At 38.0% G+C, this 24,664-nt stretch overlaps 1 long non-coding RNA gene across 3 annotated transcripts in view; it reads left to right on the top strand.

Annotated features, from left to right (window-relative positions):
• Positions 1 to 516: 516 nt before the first annotated feature.
• The window catches only part of LOC118973652 (uncharacterized), a 225,241-nt gene continuing 201,093 nt past the window's right edge, over positions 517 to 24,664 (top strand). For 2 of the 3 annotated variants that reach the window (XR_012121018.1, XR_012121017.1), the window contains exon 1: positions 517 to 766. This is a non-coding gene — a long non-coding RNA (uncharacterized lncRNA). Of the gene's footprint in view, positions 767 to 9,070; positions 9,330 to 24,664 lie in introns of those variants that run through there. The other variant, XR_012121019.1, reaches the window with a different exon arrangement.

Raw genomic sequence — 24,664 nt, 5'->3', positions numbered from 1 at the left:
CAGAGAACGTGTGGCCCCAGAGCCTAAAATAAAAATCATGAAGCATAGGGTAGGGTAGAGATCTACATGAAAAAAGTAGTAAAATCTTTGATAGAGACAGAAAAAGGGGAAAAGCAGATAGAAGTTAGGGATTTGCCTGTGATTTCTTGGGTCACTTTCTTTTGGAATTGAAGAAAATCGTATTGCACGACAGCTTTATTTTATTTGTGGTTTAGGTTTAAACTGTGGAAGACAACTAGAACAAAGAGATGACCAGTATTCGCAGTGGAAGTGTAGGCTTTTTGTAACATTCCCTTCATGATTACCTGAAGAGATGAGGCCACCGGGCCTTTCCTAGGACAGAAGTGTCTTAGGTAACCTGCCTGCTACTGCTCTGTGTCCCACAGACTCGACAATACGCTTTGCGGACATTGCTCCCCAGCCCCGCAGCGAGCGCCGTCCGCCCGGGCTGCAGGGAAGGTCTGCGGGGACGTTCTGCGCACGCGCGGCGCGGTTTCCCGTGAGCCCTCGCGGGAGGTCTCGGCCGGTGCCTGCACCCCAGGGACCCTGAAGAGCCGGGAAGGGAGGCCTGGGCCCCAACGGGGAAGGCGGGGACCGAGGAGGAATTTCGGAGTGAATGGGCTGCCCTGGCTCCCGCGTTCACTGCCACTAAACGGCGTCTGGAGGTGGCAGGCGCCCCCAGTGCCTCGGCGGTTCCGGTCCTGAAGGGCCCAGTTCTCCCCTTGAAGACCCGCCTTCGGCTCCCACTGCTGTGGCCACCGACTGGGTAAGAACAACCACCACTGAATGGTCTTTAAAAATACTCTTTTTTCTTAAGTAGTTGTAATCCATTTTAACAATCCCAACTTTTAAGGAAAAAATGACTATGTGTCTGACCTGTGATGGGGATGGTGGGAAGATGGTTGAAAGGACAAGGTGGGAAAGGCAAAGGGGGCCTGCTCGGGGCCACCTCTGGACCTGCCCTCTGGAGAGAACGCAGCGCCCTGTCCTGAGCGCTCAGTGGTGGGGCGGCCCTTGAGGGGCCGGGAGCTCCACAGTGAGAACCCAACACCACACTGGACATCAACCCGTCCAGTGGGCAGCCCTGGAAATCCATTCTGGACGTTCAGTGAAGGACAGGGACCTCCAAGAGAGGGACACATAGGGAAGGCAGGTGCCTGAGTCACACACACATGCGGTGAGAATTATTCATGTACTGTGAGTCATTGTGAATCCTCATTTAATCTTAATTAAAAGCATATGGAGCGACTTTGTTAATCTCTCCTGTAGATTTGGAAACTGCTGCTCGAAAATATTTAGCACAAATTAAATACCAATCTGAAAGTAAAAATAAAGTAACAACGTCATGCATTAGCTGTGTGTGTCTCATTGTAGTACCTGGGTCTCACTGTGTGGGACCTCTGGCAGACTTACGCAGAGTTCAGCCACGTCTGTCTCACATACACCTCTGGCGCAGGACTTTTACAGCCATGCAGTGTCAATAGTTCTGCTTATCCACTCCCTGTGGCTTCGATTCCTGTGATAATTTCACCTGCAAAGGTCTCCAAACCCCCAAAATGCCACCATTTGCTGCTGCCATGGACACTGCCATTATTGCAGCCTTCTTGCTTAAGCCTCACTGTGCACGATGGTGTGCTGCGCTCAAGTTGTTCCACTGGGTCAAGAGACTGCACTATATGCAAAATCTGGGGCTGGTCCTGGCACTGGTATAGTGCTGAGGCCTTCAGAGCTTCTCACACTGCAGCTGCTAATCACACTGATTCCCACCAAAGAAGCGTCAATGATTTCACTGAAAGTTTTTCTGAAGAAAGGGAAGGCCTTTCACTCACCTTCCTACCACCTTCAGGAAGTAAATCCTTCCTTGAGTCTCTCACAGAGATTTTGAATCAAAATTATTAGTGTATATCGATACAGCTTGTTTATTTTTCACACACAGTAAATACTTTGCATATATTTAAAGTTGGTCCCAATCCTATGGGGAGTTGTGCTGGGGAACACACTATCTGAGTGGCAAAAATCATGCCATGCTTAAAAGCATAGCTCTCTTGAGTCTTTTAATATAAAAGAAAATACCTCTATATGGCTCACAATCTCTTGAATATAATTGAATTACAGTTCACTGTGTTACTGGTTTGTTTTATAATTCTAAGGCATTAAAAGGGTACAGTTCTGGTCAGTAGACTGTTTAAAATAAATGAGGAAATGTATAGTTTTTTCAAACTTTAATTCAAAATGGTTTTAATAAAGTCTTGGTGCTTAAAACAATGAGCTTGTGTTATTAAGAAACCAATCATATAGAACCCTTTTTCACTAAAGATTCTGGATAGCAAGGCATCAGTAGAGAACAGAAGCAATATTATATTTATTTTCACAAAGTTCACCATGAAGGGGAAATCCAGTGTTCAATTGATTCCTGAATTTGGAGAAGGAATAGGAGTTCAATCCAAATAGTTGAGGGGAAAATAATTAAATATAGGCATTCAATATGTGGCTATTAACAAGCATCTCTACTGAAGCTATGGATAGTATAGTAGAAGTTTTCCCAATGGACAGACCCTAAATTCTGAGGGATGTCGGAAAGAAAGAAGCAAGCGCTTTCCCAGGAAGGCAAGTCCTACTTTCACATGGAGTAGACTGGAACTGTTTTTGTGAGTTGATTGATGAGGGATTAAGCTCCCTTGTGAGAGGACAACAAAAATGTTTAGTTTTGCTCAGGAATGCCTCCCTTTCCTGAAACCCTAAGATTGATACATGATGGCTTGAAGGGAAAAACAAATTTAAAAAAGGAAGACAGCAAACTATGACCAGTAAACTAAATCTTGCCTGTAGACTGTGTAAAGAAAGTTTAATTGGAACACAGCGACGCCCAGTCATTTGCATATCATTTGTGGCTGTAACAAGGATAAAACTGATTAATCGCAGTCCTTCCCTTAAGATATCAAGTACAAGTGTGAAACCTGCATCATCCTTGAAAGACTTGTCTGGAAACCTCTGAGCTAACAGACCTTGGCAAGGGTCACTATGTACAGATACCGGCCTTAGACCCAGATAGCTAGACTTTGGGGAACTAAATTCCTGGATAACTTTACTCTATGTCCAGGGTTATCCAGTCTGGTACCAGAAAGCTTCCTTGCTCTCTTCTTTGCTGTAGATGAAGTATTTCTTGTTTTATGCCTTTTCCTATTTAAATTAAGGGAGAGACTGCTGTTTTGAACATTATTTTAGTTGAATACACTGATGCTAGTAACTCAAGCATTCCCTGCAAAAGGTGATAGCTGCAAAAGTTAGAATGGATAATATCTTCATCAGCTTGGCTGCCCATAACAAAATACCATCAATAGGGTGGCTTCAACAGCAGAAATATATTTCTCAGAGTCCTGGTGTCTAGAGAGTCCACGATCAAAGTGCTGGCCAATTCAGGACCTGGTGTGAGCTCTCTTTCTGGCTTGGACACAGCTGCTTCTCACTGTGCCCTCATAAAACCTCTTTGTGCACAAGCATGGAAGGAGAACCAGCAAACTCTCTGGTGTCTCTTCTTAAAAAGGCACTTATCTTATCATGAGGCCTCCACCTTCATGACCTCAGAAAAGGGCATCCACCGGACTTTTTCACAAATCAGATAAAGTTGTAGTTCAAGCTTGCATTGACAGGCATCTACTATAGAGTTTATTTTCCTTGAGCTTATTCATAGTCATTGTTTATGATTTTGGTCAGCAGATACCCTGTACTAACTTAGGTCTCTGTCATTATTTATTAACAGACTTCTTCTCAAATTGAGTCCTTGAATTCATTCTAGACATAAAAAGAGAGGTTGAGATTATCAGAGCACTTTTTGCTTCATTCTAGATGTAAAAAGGTTGAGATTATCGAAGTACTTCTTTAATACATTAAAAATGGATATTTATTGTATCCAGGCTCTACTTTTGAGATGGTTTTAAAACAGTTTGTTTTCAAATGATACTTATGTGCAGAATTTTAGTTTAATTTTTTCTTAAAGTGGTCTAACCTTTTGGTAGAGGTGGCTCTGACAAAAAAAAAGGTTATAAATGTGATGAAATGTTTCACCTTTTTAATAGGTGAAACTGTGGATGACAACAGATGGATCAGGAATTCCTGTTCATCTCTTGAATTTAATCAAAGTGGCACTGAGATACAGAGTCAATGAGTTGGGGAGTCATGTGAGAGAGTAAAGCCGAGTTAAAGCTGTGAGAGCAAAACAGACCAGACTTACCAAGAATGGCCTCAAGGAGATCTTGCCCAGAGGATACTGAAAGAGCAAACCTGGCTCCAGTCAGATACCTTGTTTTCAGTGACAGTGCCCATGAGACCTGACTGTGTTTGTCCAAACCTTTATGAAAGCCTTCGTTTTTGTTTAAGGAACCTTGACAGTTCAGTTCCTTGCAACCAATGACGCCTGCCTAGAACAGAAATTGGTACCAAGGGTATAGTAGCAAGATAGAGATTCTCAGTGGTATGAATTTGCCTATCATTTTAAGAAAGAAGGGGAGGGGAAGGACTGGAAAGTACTAGAATATTATCCTTATACGGAACTCAGCTAATTACTTTATTTATGTAACTTGGTGGAATCTAGGTCAGACCACTAAAAGAAAATTGGGGGGACTAGATTGCAGAATATAAGGTAGATGAAAATGTTCTTTATGGCATTAAACAAACTTTTAGTAAAGAAAAGATTTGTTGGAGTCCAAGTTGACCCTGCTGAGTGTAGACCGGAAAGCAAGGTGCTCACACTAGTATAAAGGCATGTAGGGTTGTGATTAGGAGAAAAGAAAGAGGGGCCAAGAGTAAGGGTAACAGTAGTAGGGGGAGAAGGTTTTTTATTATGTCCTATGGAAAAAAAAATCTGTTAGAGATTCCCAGGAGAATCAGGGATATAGGAATTCAGGGAATCAAATGGATCAAGGAGTCAGGGAAAAGGCATTTAAAAAGCAAATGTTCACATTGCAAAACTGTATATAGCTACAAAGAAGACACTCTAAGACTTCTTGTGACTTTATAACTTCATCACTTGTTAATTTTGTTAATCTATGTCTTTTAATAACTAGTAAGTAAATTCTTGAAAAATAAAAAAGGGAGTTAAGTACTTTTGTAAAAAAAGAAATCAACATTAGGAATGCTGCGTTCTATTCCACAGTATCCTAGAACAGAGGAAAAAATACAGGAAAGATTAAGTGACATTAACTGGTAAAAGTAGGTCAAAATTTGAGGTAGGTAAGAGGGAAAGCAAATGGAAGGACACAAACTTAGACCTCATAAATAGTTGTGATGGCAAGGAACTCCTTTTTTCCCTGAAAGTAGAGTGTAGTAGAAAGCAAAGGGACAGGGAGATAGGAAAGAGTTGAGTGGACAAGAAAATTATATTACAGCAACTCAGAAGAGAGAAATACAAGGCAAGGACAGCATTTATTAGTTTCCCATGTTTTCTTTTTTTAGAAAGCTTTGTTCTCTACTTTGGGGCAATTCTAAATATCTGAGGGAAAGACATATGCTGTTTGAAACTGGTCTTCATTCTCTCAGTAAAGTGAAATTTGAAGGAAATAACTTTCCTCTCTAACTATTCCAAAGTAAATTGACTATTGACTATTCACATAGCTACTTTGTACTAACAAAATCTTTCTTCAAAAGGTCAGGGTTGTTCTATTCTGTATAAAATAATCTCTGTTGAGATTGCTTAAAATTGGGTCAGAAGATAAACCTTGCCAAAAAAAAAAAAAAAAGACTATTTAGGCTCTAACATAAGCATTATATTAGCAGCTGTACAAGAAAGATGAAACCCAAATTTATAAATGCACTTTTATATGGCTGTCAAGAAACACAAACACAGCCACTATTTATCTTTGACACTGGAGAGAAAGGTAGTTCCCAAATGATATGAGGTTAAGTCTACAAAGAAGAGGTGAATTGTAGAGGGAGGCATTTAAGTGGTGAAACCGATCAGCACAGACAAGCAATCAAGGCAGCATTGTCACTTTTTCTTCCTCAATAAAAGGTTTATACTGTTGGGCTTTGGGGACAAAGTATCTTAATAAGTACTTCAAATGTTTACTTCACTTTGCCTGTCTACAAATCACCAAGTCAGTACGAGTCTTGATTATTGATGATTCTAAGCAATCTCAGCTCAAATCTTCACTTCCCTTTTTATTTGTCACAGTGTATCACTAGTATCTTGTTTATTTACCTGTCTCCCTCACATGTCTGTAAACTCACTGAGGACAAAGATAAATCTAATGTAGTGGTTCTCAAAGTGTGGTTCCAGGATCAGAAGCATCAGCACTACCTGGGAAATATTAGAAATGTAAATTCTTGGGCCTCTCCCCAAACCCGGAGTCCAGACTGTGCTTTGAGAGTCCTCCTGATGATCCAGGTACTCACTAATGGCTTTGAAGACCACTGATGTTGAATCACATTCAGGCACTAAGCACAACACTTGGCACAGCAGATCTAGCAGGGAAAATCAGGCCCCAGGGAAACCTACTGTTTGCTGCTTTCAGCACATTCATTGTATACAGCATTCCATTGATCTAGATCCCACCTATCATATGGAAAGTGAGGCATAAGCCTGTTCACACTGGAATCATATTACTCCTTACTTGGGTATTTTCAATATTAACAGGAAAACACTAGAGAAAGTAATACCTTATTGTCTTGCAAAGGATTCTATTCAAATTGACTTTTAATCAGACATCAGGGAAAACTTCTGATTTAGGCTAGAGTTCTTTGTACTTTCATAGCACCCTGAACTGCAATCTGGTATTTTGTAGACTTTCCCTTTTTTTTCATTGTATGCTTCTTAATGGCAATGACTACGCTCATTTCTTAGACCTCAAGAGCCTAGAAGTATAAGTAGCATGTAGTAGATATTCAATATATATTAAATCAGTGAAAGACTAAATGAACCCTATAGAAAACCAACTTTCCATTCAAAAATACCTAGTACTGACATTTATAAATTAGTTCAGTAATAAGTTCCATCTTCAGAATTTTCCCTACACTCATGCAGGTTGGAAAATATTAAACCATTCACATTAGATAATTCTTATTACCCAAGTGTTCTTTCACTCTTTGCTGAGAAAACACAACATTTTGGGGTTCTGGAGATTACAAGCACTTTACCAACAGTTTATTATTGACACTTAAGTCTATTCTCTTCAAGATAATCAGCTACTTGAAAGCAATAAACCAAGTGTCAGAAAACAACACATATTAACAGAAGTATAACTTTATTGGTGATATTCTTAGATCACTAAGAAATAAGACAGGTTCTCTAAATAAATAAACCCAGGTGATCATTCTTTATTCCACATTCAAGTTAAGATGCCCACAGCAGCTCCACCAGCTAGTTGGTTAAATGTGACCAACCCCAGCGACCTCTCTAGTTACCAGTAAGATAAACTACTCTAAGTCTTCCTATCCTCCCACCTATTTGTACCCAAAGGGACAAGAGCTTCAAAGGCTTGAACACACTTTTCTCAAAACCACCCTTCGATACTGCAGAATATAGAAACAACTCCCACAGAAAATTCATTGATCTGCAGACTTTTCATTGAGCATCATTTCAAAATATAGTCTCACAAGTTTGTGTAACTAATTCTGATTGTTCATCTTCACTCCAAATACCAAGTGTACTTTTTACTATTTAGAAAGCATCTCCTTTATTTCACAACACATAAAATGATATCTCTGTGAAACAGTGCCTTTCTTTCTAATGATGAACGTTATTTTTCGTCATTGATGAACTCAGTATTTCCCAGCCTCATGTCAAGAATTTCTTCATGAGTTATAGAAAATGGTCCTTGCAAAGCAATCCTTTATAGCCAAACTCTTTCCAAAATCTGACCTGTCCTACCTCTAATTATATCTCCATCTATTCTGTAAAGAAAGGGCCCCTACCCTGAAGTAGTTTAAAATGTAAGAAAAGGCATATTCCTTTTCCCAAGTCTCTTTTCTTTATCTGCCTGGTGAAGTTCTGCTTATTCTTTCAGAAACCTAACATGTGAAACTGCTGCCCATTTTATTGATACCTTCTTCTGATCCAATCCATGGCAGTAGGTACCATGTATCTGCTGATGATCCACAAATGCATGCACCATCCCTCCTGAACTCCAGGCACATATAATCCACTGACAAGTGGACATCTCAGCATTGTTTCAAAACACTTCAAAATCAATAACTCTAAAATTTAACTCAAAATATCCCCCACAAAACCCATTCCTGCTACTCAAGTCTTTCAATATATGCTTTACAAAGCAAAACACCTGGAATATAGCCTCAAATCTGACTACCCTCTTACCCTTTACAGCCAAACCATTTCCCAATCTGGCCCATCCCTACTAACTATGTCTCAAATTTATCTACTCAACTCTATCTTCACAGCCACCACCCTAGTCCAGGCCACTTTTACCTCTGACCTGGGTCATTGCAGTACTCACTTAACTGGCCCCACTGCCCACAGTTTTATCTTGTAGTCTGGCAGCCTGGCATTTGTAACCGCAAATCTGATCATCCCACTCCCCAAATTATAAGCAGCTCATGGTCTCTTATTTCCTTTATGATGAGGTTGGTATGTAGTTAACATGACGCCAAGGCCTTCCCTTGTAGTCTGAACTCTACAGAGGCCTTGAAGGCTCTACCTCACTAGTTTCATCTCCTGCCAGTCACCTCTTCAATCTCTATGACCCAGTCAAACTGGGTCTTTTTTTCTTAGGTAAGCCGTTTGCTTAGTTCATCTCAGGGTCTTTACTCAGACTGCTTCTTCTGACTATAATGCCTTTTCATATTCATTCCCTTTCAACCAGCTTCAGCCTAAATATCACTTTTTCAAAGATGCTTTATCAGGTTGTATTTTTCTAAAAACGGTTATAGCATAGTAATATATCTCATCTTATATGCTTTCTCAGAACCTTGCCTCTAGTCTATCAAAAGCTGAGTCTCTTTTCCCTTTCTCTGAACCTAAGCTAGCTTGTGACTTCACCAACCAGTAGAATGTGACAGAAGTGATAGAAGCGATGCTGTGTGAATTCTGGGGCTAGGTCATAAAAGGGATGCAGCCTCTGACTGGCCCCTCCTTGGGACACCTGGCTTCGGGACTCATCCTAGTGCAGTGAGGAAGCCTAAGCACATGCAGAGGCCTTATTGTGGGTGTTCTGGCCAGCAGCCCTAACTAAGGTCTTAGCCAACAGACATGTGAATGGATGTTCTCCAGATGATTCTGGCCTCTATGTTCTAAGTCATTCAGCTGAGTCCTAAAATACCAAGGAGCAGAGACTCATCATCACGATGTGCCCTGTTTGAATGCTTGACACAGTGAGTCTGTGAGTATAATGGTGCTTTTTGATGCACTGAATTTGAAGTTCATTATTACACTTCCTGACTGATTGGAAGAGATGCCTACTTTGGTTGTTCTTTCAGACTAGATCCTACTGTCATAGACATCATATCTTACTTTTCACTGTGCCTTTAATGTCTATCTTCTCTTTTACCTTGGAAGTTTAATGACGATATGGGTTTTATCAGCTTTGTTCACTCTTGTATTCATGTGTAGATTGGTTAATATTTGTAAAATTATTGAATACTGTTCTGTTATAAATAAAGAGCTTAGCATTCAAAAATCGAAAAAGAAGCTAAAATGAGTAGCAGAGAAATAATGAGTGGCTTTTCAATAAATCCTTTAGAAATAAATGAAGGTAAAAGATTATAATGCTGTGCTTAGAAATTATATGTTGGTGGTATTTGTATTTGTGAGGTAGGAGGAAGCTAAGGCAGAACTAAGATGGGTTGACAACATACATTTTGACATAAAGCAGAGCTAAGACCATAAAGCTCTGAGAATTGAGAATAGATGAAAAATATGTTAGTGAGTTTTTTAAAAACTCACCCAGAACTTTTAAGAAGTTAGATACCAAAGTGATGGTGTCACTAGAGAAATGAGAAAAGGGACAAAAAGATATGGAGATAGGAACCAGTATGAGAATCCTGTTGTCAGCAGCTCTAAGTAACAAAGTTAGAGAAATAGTCACAGTTAGATTGAGGCCAAAACACAGAAACAAGCATCAAAGAGCAGCTCTGCCTGCATGCTGTCTTCAGCAAAGAAAACAGATTATAAATATTTCATTGAAATTGATACAGATAGAGACCCTAATCCTTTCCTCTGTATCAAATATGCTAAATCAGAATTAATAATACAGCTGTCTTTCCTAATAATGTCAGATGTGAAAAACATATAGGTAAGTTTCTCTAATGCCATTTTAATTACAAGTTCTTTACTTCTCCAAACCTGGTTTCTCCTTTCATTGAATTTTTCAAGATTCTAATTTTGTCTTTATTTTAAACTAATTTGTGTTATAATAAATAATTATGCATTTGCAAAGTTGATTTCATGCAGTATCTAGAATGAAGGATAATATGAATGTTAAAATGAAATGGATGGCTATGCATGCTTTATTTGTTATCAAGAAAACCATGAGTAAAGAAGTACTTTCATGTCTATTTAAAAATCTCAGTGGTATTGAAAATGGTTAAATGTAGATATGTCAAATGTATAAAAGAAAATCAACATTTCTTCTGGAGAAAGAAAGGGGAATAGTATGGTATTCCTAAGAATTAGTGCTAAAACAGATTCAAGTTTTAACAAAAGTAGGAAAGAAGACACAGTAAATTCCCTTAAATGTACTTGAAAATCATGCACTTTGAGATAATAAAATGCCCAATCAAATGTGTTGTCTTGAAAGATGTCTACAGTGGATAGAAAAATGCCAGCAAAGCTGTACTATAAGCATGTGTATGATAATGTGTTAAGCAAAAAGTAATCCAAATCCCACCTACAATCTAACTGGGTCTAAGCTACTAGCAAAGCTCAGGAAATAGTCAGAAGGGACTTTGTAGATTGACATCCCCTAAAGGCATCAGTGTAGCACATTCCCTTTAGCTCGTGCCTTTAAACTTTCTTTCAAAGTGCCACATTGAAAAAATACACAGGCATATAGCCTGTCTTCAAAAACTAATTCCTGGACTGCCCAAATCTATCTCACAGCTCATCCAGTCTTGCTCTAATTTCCTAACTATGAATCTCAGTATTCATTTCCCTTTATGCTACTGCTTCAATTCTCAGATTTGACAACCTGAGCTAATTCCAGCTAAAATCCTGCCCATGTGTCCACTGCAAAGCATCACCAGCAAGCCTCATGGTACCTATTCTTGCTAGATATGACTCTGCCCCAGGGGAGCTCCCACCCACTGCAGCATGCCTCAGCAAGGGCTGGACAGATGTTCTGCTGAGGCCAAGAGGACAAATGAAGCAATGGAGCAATGGGCATTGTTAACATGTATTGTAGGAATTTTTGGGTTGTGTGTGAGAATACATGTCATCTTATATAATGAAACTGAAAAGAAAATTAAGATTTACCTTGCTGAATTTTGGTTGTGTGTGTCCTTTCCATAAGGCATCAATGCCAGAAAAATTATCTGAATTTTGTCTAATTTATGTTTATGTTGCATGAATATAAATTTCACCATCTTTATTTCTCAGTGCTTACAATCACATCACTGTATAATGTTCTTGGTTTAAATTACAGTATTGTCAAATTAGCAAGGCATAAACAGGCAAGAATAGCAGTGGAATAGTTAAGCATATACACTTTCTAAATTACAATGCATGCAATAATATGTACATTCTTTGAAAAATGCTGGTATCACATAACTGAAAAATAGCAACTGAATGTAAATATTTTATGTTTTTTGTGTCTTTTAACTCCCATTGCACAACACCACTGTCTAAATAACTTATGGCCATGATTTTAAATTAAAAAGTGCCTTGTTCCTTTCTTTTAATTAAAATGATTTCCATATCATTTCCAGATTTTTTATTTTTAAAAGGCCTGATTGAATTGATTACAAAATTAACACACAGGCATGACTTATTTGTTCATGAGACCATTTGTTCCTATAAACTATTTTTTTTCTTGTGATTTTTTTTTTGGTATCATTAATATACAATCACATGAGCAACATTGTGGTTACTAGATTCCCTCCATTATCAAGTCCCCATCACATACCCCATTACAGTCACTGTCCATCAGTGCAGAAAGATGCCACAGAGTCACTACTTGTCCTCTCTGTGCCACATTGCCTTCCCCGTGCTGCCCCCCATGTTATGTGGTGCTAATTATAATGCCCCTTATTCCCCTTCTCCCTCCCTTCCCACCCATCCTCCCCAGTCCCTTTCCCTTTGATAACTGTTAGTCCATTCTTGGGTTCTGTGCTTCTGCTGCTGTTTTGTTCCTTCAGTTTTTGGTTTGGTTCTTCTGCTCCACAGATGAGTGAAATATTTGGTACTTGTCTTTCTCTGCCTGGCTTATTTCACTGAGCATAATACCCTCTATATCCATCTATGTTGCTGCAAATGGTAGGATTTGTTTTCTTCTTATGGTTGAATAATATTCCATTGTGTGTATGTACCACATCTTCTTTATCCATTCATCTACTGATGGACACTTAGGTTGCTTCCATTTCTTGGCTATTGTAAATAGTGCTGTGATAAACACAGGGGTGCATATGAAACTGGGTTCCTGCATTCTTAGGGTAAATTCCTAGGAGTGGAATTCCTGGGTCAAATGGTATTCCTATTTTTAGTTTTTTTTAGGAACCTCCATACTGCTTTCCACAATGGTTGAACTAGTTTACATTCCCACCAGCAGTGTAGGAGGGTTCCTCTTTCTCCATGTCCTTGCCAGCATTTGTTGTTCCTAGTCTTTTCTATGGTGGCCATCCTACCTGGCATGAGGTGATATCTCACTGTGATTTTATTTTGCATTTCCCTAATAATTAGCAATGTGGAGCATCTTTTCATGTGACTGTTTGCCATCTGAATTTCTTCTTTGGAGAAGTGTCTGTTCATATCCTCCCCATTTTTTAATAGAGTTATTTGCTTTTTGGTTGTTGAGGCATGGGAGTTCTTTATATATTTTGGGTGTTAACCCCTTGTTGGATATGTCATTTACAAATATATTCTCCCATACTGAAGGATGCCTTTTTGTTCTGCTATTGGTGTCCTTCGCTGTACCAAAGCTTTTTAGCTTGATGTAGTCACATTTGTTCATTTTTGCTTTTGTTTCCCTTGCCCAAGGAGATGCCCAAAGAGTTGCTCATGTTTATATTCAGGAGATTTTTGCCTATGTTTTCTAAGAGTTTTATGGTTTCATGACTTACATTCAGATCTTTGATCTATTTTGAATTTATTTTTGTGTATGGGGTTAGACAATAATCCAGTTAGATTCTCTTTCACATAGCTGTACAGTTTTGACAACACCAGTTGTTGAAGAGGCTGTCATTTCCCCATTGTATGTCTGTGACTCCTTTATTGTATATTAATTGACCATGTATGCTTGGGTTTGTATCTGGGCTCTCTAGTCAGTTCCATTAGTCCAAGGATCTGTTCTTGTGCCAGTACCAAATTGTCTTGATTACTGTGGCTTTGTAGTATAGCTTGAAGTCAGGGAGCATAATCCCCCCTGCTTTATTCTTCCTTCTCAGGATTGCTTTGGCTATTCAGAGTCTTTTGTGGTTCCATATGAATTTTAGAACTGTTTGCTCTAGTTCATCGAAGAATGCTGTTGGTATTTTGATAGGGATTGCATTGAATCTGTATATTGCTTTAGGCAGGCTGGCCATTTTGACAATATTAATTCTTCCTATCCATGAGTATAGGATGTGCTTCCATATATTGATATCTTTAATTTCTCTCATGAGTGTCTTGTAGTTTTCAGAAGTCTTATTTTTTTTAATTCTGTAGAATATCAGCAAAACCTATCTTGAGTCAGAGGTGTCTCTGATCGAATGTTACAATTCCCTTTACATCCACGGTGTCCCAAACAGCACAAAGGCAGATTTTTAACACAGGTTGAGAATATTTGTTCATGCCTTCAGTATACAAGTTTTCAAACTTACTCCGATTTAGTGTATAGTATGCTTTTGCCATCTACTGGAACAATGATATACTGCAGTTGGAATCATTTTTGCAGCGGAGCCAAAAAATGGTGATTAAACTAGATTAACCAGACACTTTAAAGATGACTTTTCAGGGGTTTAATATGCATATAAGCATAGTAAACACTCACCTTCAAGATTTCTAGGAAAAGGATCTTCCAAAATTAGAGCTTCATGGCTGCCTGAGAACTTTTCCTTTGTCATGAGATTATTTGTCTTTTCAAAGACTCTTTTAAGATGCAAGTATGTCTGTTTTAAATATGCAACACCATAGCAAGACAAGAAAAAATGTCTGGATTTCCAAAAGCTGGAGGCTTGGAAAATAGAGGCAAAAATGCAAAGTCAGACTTAATCATTTTCATTTTCAGTAAACATTAATTTTGGCTGAAGATTAATTCTGACTTTTTCCAAAAATATGATCAATCTGACAGTTTCTCCTTTATTTGCCAGGAGACGTTTTTCCATGGTTTTCTTACGTTTAGAGACCACTTTTAGCATACCCCAGCATTTTGAATTTATAATACATATTAATCTTAAAATTCTCTGATAATTTTTTTAACTACAAGAATGTTAAGTGATTTCCCATAGCTACCAGCCTGGCTAATGGTATAAAGGGAACATAAACATTTAAGTTACTGTAATAAGTTAAAAAGTCTTATTCTAGCATAGTAAAAATTATGCATTAGAAAGAGAAGAAAAAGTCTTGTAATTCAACAAAAGTTTACTGAGCCTCTAATCTTTGAAAGGCCTAGATTAGCTAAAAAATTCAGTATTGAATGGGAAGTGCTTATAGACTGAATGTTGGTATACCCCTGAATTTCATGTTGAAACTTAATCCCCAGTGTGATATTTAGAGGTATTTGGAGGTGGGGATTTGGAATGTGATTATATCACAAGAGCAGAGCCTTCATGAATGGAATTAGTGCCCTTATGTAGAGACCACAGGAGCTCCCTTGCCTATAGTGAAAGACAGCAGTCTAACAGCCAGAAAGTATGTCCTCACCAGAATCTTCCTGGCACCTTCATCTTGGACTTCCCAGCCTCCAGAATTGTAAGAAATTTTTGTTTATAAGCCACCTACTCCCCCGCTCTATGATATTTTTGTCATAGCACCCTGAACAAAGACAAGTAATATATGTAAAAAATGAGTTAATAGAAGGATGATTAGTGTGAAGGATATAAACGATGACACTAATGTTAGGAGGATACAAAGAACAATATCCTCCCTGGATATCAATTGGGGAAGACATTATTGTGCAGGAAGCTTTTGAAACAGGCCTAGGATTTCAAAAAGGGAAGAGAATGGTGTGTAATAGTTCAGACATGAGAAACAACGAAAGTGAGAAAATAGGGCATGTTTAATTAAGTAATAGTGAGTCGTTTACTTGGCAAGATCCTCAAGAATAAATCTGCAACAGTCAAATGTATGAATAGTCCTGAATGCTAGGTTTGAGAAGTCTGCACTTAATTCTGCAAGGATCCACTGCAGTTGTTTGAGAAGGAGGATTTGACCAAATTAGTATCTTTCCAAAATTATTTTGCAACAAAATGAAGGATGGGTCCAGATGCTGTCAGAAAAAAATTGTAAGACTTTAAAATGGAGGAAGAAAATGTTATTGGGTGACTTTAATCATAAACTGCACATGTTGAGAGTAGGAGTCAGACATACTAGGACCCATGGGCCAAATTGGGCCAGTGGCCTATTTTTGTACATCTGAGCTGTGAATGGTTTTTATCTTTTTAAAAGGCTGTAAAATGAAACAAAATAAACCCAAGATGAATAAGTGACAGAGACTGTATGTGGCCCACAAAGCCTAATATATTTAGTACCTGGTCCTTTACAGAGAAAATTTGCCAACCTCTGGTCTAAAGAACATCCATCTATCCTTCCAGGTTCTGAACCTAAGATATTGCCATCTTTCATGGTCTTTTGAGCTATTTTAAAACAATTCTGTGAGTTATAGATAACTGATAGCACTGCACACAATTTTTATGTATTAGCATGTAAATAAATTTTGTTTGATAGAGAGACATTTTATATCTCCTCCCTAACCCCAATGCCTGCATCCCTGTGGAAAAGAGTTGGTTTTTCTTCTATCTCTAAAATCATTTAATACCCTGTATGTCTCTGCTCCTTGAATTATCTTTTGTACTGGTTGTAACATCTAACTGGTTACCTCATGAATTCGTGAGTTAAATAAAATCTTTGACATGTGTTCATTTTATATGAGAGGCAGGATTTGGCCTTTTTACAAATTTATCCTTCAACTATGGGAATAGAAAAAGATGATAAATCAGAGATGATCAAAGCTGTCTCTAAAACCTACACATGTCCAAATGTATCATTAAATGTCATCAAGCTCCCAGTGCCTCTAGTTGATAAGTTCAGCAGCTCCCCAAGTATATGTGAAAGTTAGAGAGATAGGCAAAACACTCAGCTCTCTATTGATCTTAAGGGTGTTCTGGGGGTTACGAGATGAGGACCAACCCAGATCCTGTGACACAGAGTAGTATCATTCCTACTGGATAATCACCCTGTAGGAGACTAGAGGGAGAACCCCATCCAGTAAAAACACTAGCACAAAACCTGGATGAGGCAAAGAGAGGCATGGTATGGAGCTCAAGTCTTGTACCCTCAGCAATGCTCCTCAGGTGGTCCTTTTCCAAGTCTACCCATAGGGCATATATTGGCACCCTTCTTGAAAAGGCCCAGGTCTTTTCTCTCTCTCCCTCATCCTCTAAACTCCTTTTTAAACCAGGTCATGATTTCCTCACTCAAATATTCTTCCTCCCTTCTTTGCTGCTTCACTCTTTCTCTCTCCCTTCTAACTTCTCCACCAGTTATTTTTCAATTGACTCTGATGGTCCATTAAAACCAATTCAGCAAATTACTCTCTCTGTTTGCTCTATAGCAGGAAGGGTTTGGTCCTTAAACTCTGAGTGAAATGATATTTGGAGATTTGGAGGTGTTTGGGAATTGGAGGAAATGAGATATATAAATTCTAAAAAGTGGAAGTAGTTAATTTTCTTAACTAGAAAGGGCTGAATTAACTTACCCTACTCTACATGAGCACTGTAAATGGAGTAGGGGAAAACAAGATGCATTAAGAAGGCATTATGAAGGTAAGAATATTCATAAATTGGTTAGTATAGTATAGACAAGAATTAGTATAAAATATATTCCAGTATGTCAAGCCTGGTCCATTGGTAGTAATGTTAACAGGTATAGGGAATTCAGGTCAAGTAACTGGGTGGGAGGTGGTTAGAGAGAATAAAGTATGTCTTTTCACATTGAAGAGATTGATTATAGTTGTAGTAAGCATTATAGAAAAACTTCAAGATTGTGATTAGGTCTTGGAGAGTGAATGGTATAAAATTAATTATCATCTATACCACAGATAAATCATGGTTTGTAGTATTTAAATTTTGTCTTTTTCACCTAATTCTAATTTTTCTGCTGTTTTATCCCTGAATTTGGAGACTAAAAACAAAAATTTTATGTTAGTATACTTACTACGTTTGGAATACAATTATGGGATATTCTTTACTTTTAAAAAGCTTCTCTATATAGCAAAATATGATTATGATATCGATCTCTGAAGATTATAATATCATCATTAATCTTTATTAACTGAGTCCATTGATAATACATCTTCAAGATTTTTATCAGTAGAAACTAACATTCATGGGTAGACAGAATAAGTCATATTTCACTTAGTTAATCATACTACATCTCTATTTTATTATTGTAATGCAGATATTGAAAAAAATTCTTCATGATTTCAACCTTATTTTTCTCTAAACATGATTATTTTGTTTTTCATCTGGGTCCAGAAAGGGGTGTTCTGAGTCCTAAATTTTCCTATATCTCTAAAAATGTTAATCTAAAAAAGCTTAAACCTGTTTAAAAGCCCAATTCTATTTAGTTTAATGTACCAAAAAAAAAATGTTTCAGAGCCAAATATTCCTTTCTTTTCTCTCATTATTTTGTACAAAATACAACTTCGTTTGTAAAAGAGAGGTGTTAAGTCTTTTAAGAAAATGGATTGTATTCAGACCCTAGCAAATGTATGGAAACCAGAACTCAGTCAAATGAAATAATATTAATCCTAGTTTCAGGACTTGGCTTTAGGCAAATTATGCCAAATAAGCAATCCCTTCTTGTCTCCCTGGAGACCAGGATGAGAATCTGACAGGGTAGAAACCAGAAAACACACTACCCTCAAACTAAAATATTGTTTAGGCCCCCCCCACCATTTCCTATTCACTGTTAAGAAAACCAAGACCAACACACGGCGTGACAGTAAATTCCTTTCAATAAACTTCTTTTGTACAGAGCCAGCGGTGAACAAAAGATTAATCTTCAAGTAAAATACCAAGAAAAGGCATAAACATGTTTTTTCTACCTGTTCTAATGAATTAAACATTACTTTTTGAGGTAAAACGAAGGCTCGGCTGCCTTTGGATAGCCTAAAGCTAATACAGTGACGTCAACTCGGAATATTTTTCATGGAACTGATTTATTACACTCGATCAGCATGACCAAGAACCCACTGCAAACTAAATCATTTCACTACTGTCAAAACCAAAATTCATCCAACAGTATTTAAAATGCAAAACAATACTCAAAATGAATCCTTAATGAATTATTATACTTTTAACAGAAACTTTACTGAAGCAAATTACTAAGGATCTCTTGGGGTGAGGGGTGTTGCATGCAATTAATCATAAACATTTTTTCTAGGAAAATAAATTATATGGTTTTTAAAAATTATAGTATTGAGTATTTTTATCATGTACTATGGTAATTAAAATTTAAATTTGTAACTAGAACACACAAATCTTTAGAATACTAAATCTGTCTATTTAACATGTAGTGCCTTCTAAATTTTTATGGTAGCAAATCTTCACTAACCATGCTGGTTCCTCTCCTGTATAAAATCATATTTTATGCTCCAGGGGAAACTACTGTAGTGTATTAGAGGCATGCCTTAACTTCCAAGAACATATTCAGCATGAAGTTTAAATTATCATTTCTGTGTGTGTGTTTTTTTTGAATTATTGTTGATACATATTATTTCAAGTATACAACACAGTGGTTTAACACTTACCCACATTTTTCAATCCTTACCCCCATTAGTGCAGTTACTATCTGTCAACATAGCAAGATGTTACATAATCATTGGCTGTATTCTCCATGATGTACTACCATCCCTGTGACCAATTTATATTATGACTGAGGATTTTTGTGCCACTTTATCCCCCTCATTCTTCTCACCCTCCCATCCCAGTCCCTTCCCTATGGTAACCAGAAGTCATTTCTCAGTGTCTATGAGTCTACTGCTATTTTGCTCATTTTGTTTTGCTTTGTTTTCATATTCCACAAATCAGTGAAATCATATGGTATTTGTCTTTCTCCACCTGGCTTATTTCACTAAGCATTATACCCTCTAGGTCCATCCATGTTGTTGCAAATGGCAGGGAATTTTTATGACTGAATAATTTTCCATTGTGTTCATGTTCCTCTTCTTTATCCATTCATTTGTTGATAGGCACTTAGCTTGTTTCCGTATCTTAGCTACTGTAAATAATGCAACAATAAACATAAGAGTGCATACATCTTTTCTAATCAGGAATTTTGTTTCCTTTGGGGAAAGTCCAAGAAGTGGAATTACTGGGACATACATATTTCTATTTTTGTTTTTTTGAGAAATTTCCATACTGCTTTCCAATGTGGCTGCACCAATTTACATTCCCACCAACAATGTAGAAGGTTCCCTTTTCTCTGCATACTCACAAACACTTTTTATTTCTTGTCTTTTGGGTGGTGGCCATTCTGACTGCTGTGAGGTGATATCCCATTCTGGTTTGATTTGCATTTCCCTGGTGATTAGCACTGTGGAGCATCTTTTCATGTGCCTGTTGGCCATGTAAGTCTCTTCTTTGAAAAAATACCTGTTCAGGTCCTCTGCCCATTTTTTAATTGGGTTATTTGTTTTTTTGGTGTTGAGTCATATAAGTTCTTTATGTGTTTTGAATGTTAACCCTTTATTACATATATAATATTATGTCATCTGCAAATATTGACAGGTTAACTTCCTCCTTACCAGTTTGGATGCCTTTTATCTCTTTATTTTGCCTGACTTCCATGGCTAGAACCTCCATTACTATGTTGAATAAAAGTGGTAATAGTGGACAACCCTGTGTTGTTCCTGACCTTAGAGGAAAAGCTTTCAGCTTTTCACCATTAAGTATGGTGTTGGCTGTGGGTTTAGTGTATGTTGCCTTTATTATGGTTAGGTATGTTTCCTCTATACCCATTTTGTTCAGAGTTTTTATCATGAGTGGATGTTGAATTTTGTCAAATACTTTTCAGCATCTATTGAGATGATCATAAAATTTTTATCCTTTTTGTTAATGTGGTATAACATTGATTGATTTACAAATACTGTACCATCCTTGTGTCACTGGAATAACAGTTGGTTCTGATGGATCATCCTTTTGATGTATTTTTGAATTTGGTTTGCTGATATTTTGTCAAGGATTTTTGCATCTATGTTCATCAGGGATATTGGTCTATAATTATCTTTTTTCTAGTGTCTTTGGTTTTGGTATTAGAGTGATGCTGGCCTAATAGAATGAGTTTGGAAGTATTCCTTCCTCTTCTACTTTTTGGAATACTTTAAGAAGGATGGGTATTAGCTCTTCTTTAAATGCTTGGTAGAATTCAGCTATGAAGCTTTCTGGTATTGGATTTTGTTTGTTGGGAATTTTCTGATTACTAATTCAATTTTGTTACTTGTAATTGGTCTGTCCATATTTCTGTTTCTATCCAGGTCAGGTTGTATTTTTCGAGGAATTTGTCAGTTTCTTCTAGGTTGTCCAATTTATTGGCATATAATTTTCCATAGAACTCTCTAATAATTCTTTGTATTTCTGTGGTGTCAATTGTAACTATTCCTTTTTCATTTCCGATTTTGTTTATTTGTGTGTGTCTCTCTCTCTTGATGAGTCTGCTTAAGGGCTTGTCTATTTGTTTATCTTCCCAAAGAACCAGCTTGTGGTTTCACTGATTTTTTTCTATTGTTTTATTCTTCTCTATTTTATTGCTCTGATCTTTATTATGTCCCTCCTTCTACAAACTTTGGATTTCATTTGTTCTTTTTCTAGTTTCTGTAGTTGTGAGTTTATACTGTTTAATTAGAATTGTTTTTGTGTCTTGAGGTATGCCTGTGTTGCTATGTACTTTCCTCTTAGAACTGCTTTTGCGGTGTCTCACAGATTTTGAACAGTTTTATTTTTGTTTTCATTTGTCTCCATGTATTGCTTGATTTCAACTTTGATTAGTTCACTGGTCCATTGATTATTTAGAAGCGTGTTGTTTAGCCTCCATGTGTTTGTGGGGTTTTTTGTTTTCTTCATGTAATTTATTTCTAGTTTCATATCACTGTGGTCTGAGAAGTTCCTTGATAAATTCTTTCTGTGTCCTAACATGTGATCTATTCTGGAGAATGTTCCATGTGCACTTGAGAAACATGTGTATCCTGCTGCTTTTGGGTGGAGTGTTCTGTATAATATTTGTTAAGTCCATCTGATCTAGTGTGTTGTTCAGTGTCTCTGTTTTCCCTTATTTATTATCTGTCTGGTTGTTCTGTCCATTGATGTAAGTGGAGTGTTAAAATCTCCTAAAATAATTGTACTGCTGTTTCTCTCTTTAGTTCTGTTAGTACTGTTTTACATGTTTAGGAACTCCTATATTGGGTGCACAGATATTTATAATTATTATGTTCTCTTGTTGGACTGATCCCTTTATTGTTATGTTATGTCCTTTCTTGTTGCTTTCTTTGTTTAGAAGTCTATTTTGTCTGATACAAGAACTGATAACTCCTGCTCTTTTCTCCCTATTATTTGCATGAAATAGAAAATAGATATTTGCTTCCAGTCTATGTATGTCTTTAGGTTTGAAATGAGTCTCTTGTAAGCAGCATATATAGATAGGTCTTCTTTCTTTATCCATTCTTCCACCCTGTGTCTTTTGATCAGTGCATTCAGTCCATTCACAGTTAAAGTAATTATTGATAGGTATGTTCTTATTGCCATTTTATTAATTGTTTTCTGGTTGTTTTAGTAGTTCCTCTTGATCCTTTCTTCCTCTCTTGTCATTTTATGGTTTTCTTTAGTGTTGTGATTGGATTTCATTTTTAAAAAACTTTTGTCTATCTACTATAGGATTTAGGCTGTGGTTTTCATAAGGTTCATGATAGTTTCCAAAATATATAACAGTCTATATTTAGTTGCTCTATTTCAAACACAATCTAAAAATACTTCTTTCTTATTCTTCTTCCTCCTCCACACTTCATGTATTAGATGTCATAATCTGCATATTTTGTTTATCCCTTGACTGATACTGTGTATAGTTGATTTTACTACTTTTGCATTTTTTTAACTTCATATTTGCTTAGTAATTCACCTGCTACCTTTACTATGAGTTTATTTTCACTGATAAAAACTTGGCTTAAGAACATTTGTGTCTACAGAAGTTCCTTTAACGTATTCTGTAAGGCTGGTTTAGTGGTGGTAAATTCCATTAACTTTCATTTTTCTGGAAGCTTTTAATCTCTCCTTCAATTTGAATGATAACCTTGCTAGATAGAGGATTCTTAGATGAAGATCCTTTTATTTCAAAACATTAAATATTTGATGCCACTCCCTTCTGGTCTGTAAAGTTTCTGCTGAGAAATCTGGTGATAGCCTTATGGAGTTGCCCTTATAAGTAATTTTTTTTGCCTCTCTCTAGCTACCTTCAGTACCCTCTCTTTATCCTTAATCTTTGCTGTTATAATTGCTATGTCTCAGAGTTTTCTTCCTGAGGTTCCTTTGTTAGGGGCTCTCTCTGCTTCCAGTACCTGGGTGTCTGTTTTCTTCCACAGATTGGGGAAGTTTTCAGCACTTATTTCTTCAAAGAGACTTTCTACTCCTTCTCTTTCTGGTATCCCCTACTATGGAAATACTGTTTTGTTTGGAGTTGTCATACAGCTCTCTTAGCATCCTCTAGTTTCTAGAGATTCTTTTTTCTCTCTGTTCCTCAGCTTCATTGTTTTCCTGTTCTCTAATTTCCATTTCATTGATTGTGTCCTCTACTTGTAGCAATCTATTATTCATTCCTTCCATTGTATTTTTCCTTTCAGTTACTGTATTCTTCAACCATGAGTAGCTCATTTTCAGCTCTTCACTTTTTTCAAGTCCTCCCTGAGATCATCAGTACTTTTCCTCAAATCAGTGAGTATATTTATGAGTGTTACTTTGAAATCTTCATTAAGAGTGGTGATCTCTGTTTAATTTAGCCCTGTTTCTGGTGTCTTATCCTGTAGTTTTTTTTGGAGCCTATTCCTCTGCCTCCTTATTTTATCAGGGATTCTGTGTTTCTTCCTCTGTATTAGATAGATTTGCTATGCCTCCTGGTCTAGAGAGTAATGGCTTTATGAGGAAGGCATCCTGTGGTGCCCAGAAGCTCAAGACTGTTTGCTCTCCAGTGCTTGGTTCTCCTTTGCAGTAGAGACACAGTTGCTCTTTTGGGCTGTGGGTGTTTCCACCTTTCTCTCTGTCTGATGGCAGTGACTGATCTCTGTAAGCAGAGGCCTTTGTCAGCCATGGAGTCGTGCTTCTGGTTGGTTCATTGTGGATAGGGCTGCCCCTCCACCCACAGTGGCTGATCTTTTCAACTGTGGCTGGCAGCTCCTCTCAGCTGGCCTTTTGTGAGCCTAGCAGCTGTGCTTCTGTTGGGATCATTGTGGGTGGGACCACCTTATCTCTGCCTGGCAGAGATGGTGGTGCTCCTGGGCCCAAGAGGCAGGCATGGCAGGTGTGCAGGGGAATGCCGCATGCGGCTAGGCTTCTAGCCAGAAGGAAGGAGTGTTTTGAGTTGGCTGCTTCAGGCATCTGCCAAGTTGGGCTGAGAGAGGGCCTAGAAAACTGGTAAAGCCTCCCTCTGCCTGCCAGTCTGCAAAGTCTTCCTCCCCCTGTCAGGCAGCAGTTTGACCACAGCTGGGCCAGGCAAGCAGAAAGGCAGGCAGACAGTTGTACAGAGAAGTACCTCTGGGCTGAGCCACCAGCAAGGGAGATGGAACCTTTGAAGCTGACTCCCTTAAGTACCCAACCAGTTGGGCTGAGGGGAAGCATCACCCACCTGCCCTTTCTCCTGCAGAGAGATCCATCCAAGCCCCACTTCTCTGGCATCCTTCCCACTGCTGGCAAATATTTCAAACTGCTGCCCTTATGTTGGGTCTCAGTCAGACCAAATGAGTGTGCCTGTCCTCCACAAGTGATAGGAGTCTCCTCCCGGAGTGCTCCAACTTTCTGTGGTGTCCAGGCCCATTAATCAGCAAAGCTCAATGCAATGTGGACTAGTGTTCCCACAGCAGATCTCCAGAGCCAGGTGTGCAGAGTTCCTGAGTGCTTATGCCCTTCCCACTTTGTTCTTCTCCCTCCTACTTGTGAGTTGGGATGGGAGAAGAGCTTGGGTCCTGCTCTATCACGGCTCTGCCACCTTAGCCCTGTTATGATCTTCTATTCTTTACCAGGTATAAATGGCTTGTAAATCAGTCTTCAGGTTGTTTTCAGCATTGTTTTTGCTGTAGTTGCTTCCTTGATGTGTATGTGGGAGGAG

Source organism: Manis javanica, chromosome 9 (assembly GCF_040802235.1).
Source record: "Manis javanica isolate MJ-LG chromosome 9, MJ_LKY, whole genome shotgun sequence".
NCBI classification, from domain to species: domain Eukaryota; kingdom Metazoa; phylum Chordata; class Mammalia; order Pholidota; family Manidae; genus Manis; species Manis javanica.
Note: the sequence above shows the minus strand (reverse complement) of the source record. Positions and strands in the feature narration are given on the sequence as shown.